At 32.7% G+C, this 2,170-nt stretch overlaps 1 long non-coding RNA gene across 1 annotated transcript in view; it reads right to left on the reverse strand.

The window, feature by feature from the left end:
* The window catches only part of LOC108740500, a 15,505-nt gene extending 13,686 nt beyond the window's left edge, over positions 1 to 1,819 (reverse strand). The window contains exons 1-2 of the long non-coding RNA XR_001938340.1: positions 1,732 to 1,819; positions 1,504 to 1,622 (exon numbers count right to left, since the gene is read on the reverse strand). This is a non-coding gene — a long non-coding RNA (uncharacterized LOC108740500). The remainder of the gene's footprint in view (positions 1 to 1,503; positions 1,623 to 1,731) is intronic.
* Between the last annotated feature and the right edge of the window lie 351 nt (positions 1,820 to 2,170).

A 2,170-nucleotide genomic window follows, 5' to 3' on the forward strand; every position in this document is an offset into this window, starting at 1 on the left:
GCCGAAACTGAGGCCTATTTTGAAGCAAAGGACAAATCGTACTACAAAAATGGTATCGAAAAGTTGGAGGATCGCTATAATCAGTGTATCACCCTTGAAGGGAATTATGTTGAATAAAAAAAACGAATTTTGCAAAAAAAATGTGTTTTACTATTTTAGGCCGGGGACTTTTCAATTGACCTGTTACACACGCTATCCTGTTCTCGGGGTGGATAGTCGCTTTAGAAAACGTGTTTTAAAAATTTGCACCTACTTGCAATGGTTTTCTAGAGTAGTTGGCGAAAGCTAAATATTTCGAAGTCAAAGCAATAAAAAATATACTTAAAAATTTTCTCTCAAAAAGGTCATTCTAACAATAAGAAGTTTCTGTATTTATGACCTTCCTTCAGACAAGTTGTAACAATAGCAATATCATTTCAAATAGGCATGTATAACTGTAGCGTGTTTAATGTGTAAAACAGAAAATATCTATCTATTTCATAATATTGCGATATGTATATATATGCTATTATCACATTAAAATGTTATTGTTTTTTTGAGAAAGTTGATAAGAGGATTGTGTTTGTAATATCATCTTCTTATTACTTAGAAATATTTATAATGAATGGGATGAATAATAAAGGAAACATTTTGAATGCTATTTTAAGTTTTCGTCGAGATTTACAATTCGTAATATAATCGTGTAACGTTCGCTAAATTTCCAGCTCACTCAGATCGGAAATGCCCTTTTAGTAAACATACACGCTGTGGGTGAGTCATACATCCATAATTCTTTCTTTTTTTTTATTCAAGTAAAGACATGTCGTGACCTGGTTTCCCTTTTATCAAATAGCTCATGTTTACTCACTGGCACTGGCACGACATGTGTCCGTACCTATCTCATTCGCGTAGAAAATGAGATGTACACGCCGTGTACACGCAAACGGTTATTCTATTAATAATGAGTCATTTTAAAGAACAGAGGTTGAATTTAATTACATTCATATGTTTGTCGTCGTAAAGTAAATCATAATTTTAATCGAGTCTCATTCCGTTGTGACGTGACTCACGCAGGTTTCTTGACGACTTATTACTGTTTCTTAAGAAATAAATGTACATAGAGTATTTCATTACCGGTTACATAGGCGTACAAAATAATGACAATGTAAAATGATAATACCGCTTTAAGTAACTTCAGATAAATCGATATGTATATTAATATCCAGAGCAAGATAGCGTGGAATATACACGTGCATATTATGTTGCAAACAATATTGCTACTGAGGTGGTGCTCATTTTCCGAAAGTAGATATGGAGATGGAAAAAGGCAAGCTAATAAACTATAATTTAATTTTTCAAAACAAATAATAACTCATATCTCGTAATATGACGACCTCAAAAGTTCCTACAAGTGGCTTCTCTGGAAAAAAAATCCGTTTGGCATTCACATCATTGGAGATGCAATGAGATTTCCACAAATTAATTAAAATAATTATACAACCTTTAAAATAGCATTAAGTTTACCTAGAGAGGTTTGGAAGAGATATTCCTAGAGTACTGCAGCGGTTCACCAAGGAGCTAGGTTTTGAAACTCCGTTTCCAAAGAAGTCAAAAAGGGTGGTAATGGTAAAGTACAAAATGACCTAGAACAATGTAACCACTTAGATGACATTTTTTACTATTCCTTGGTTTACTGCACACGACCTGATTATTAATATCTGTGTTCTTGAATGATCAAAACTGTTAACTTACCTACTCTTTTATTGTTTTGTATGTGCTCTCCTACTTCATTCTTGATTTTGGCAGATGCGGTAGGTCGTATAGTTTTCCTTGATTCATCCATATAAATAGTCTAGACATAATAAATCGTAGATATAATACTCTCACAAAGTCAGGAATTTATTTTCATCGTATGAATTTCGTATACATGGAATTTCGGGAATATGCTGATCCAGTTAAGGTAATATTACTTTTACTTATTAGCAAAACAAAAGTCAAATAAATTGTCTTAAAAACAAAGTGCCACACTTGCACACTGCAGCAGCATACGAAATCCCATTTACAAAAATTTACATAAGGGAAACTTGAATGCCAAAATAATGTCAAATTAAAACACAACACTCAATCAAACATAGCAGAATACCAAACTGAAACATTATGTACTAACCTTTTTAAGAAATCAAGCATTATG

Source organism: Agrilus planipennis, unplaced genomic scaffold (genome assembly GCF_000699045.2).
Source record: "Agrilus planipennis isolate EAB-ADULT unplaced genomic scaffold, Apla_2.0 scaffold230, whole genome shotgun sequence".
Classification (NCBI taxonomy): Eukaryota; Metazoa; Arthropoda; class Insecta; order Coleoptera; family Buprestidae; genus Agrilus; species Agrilus planipennis.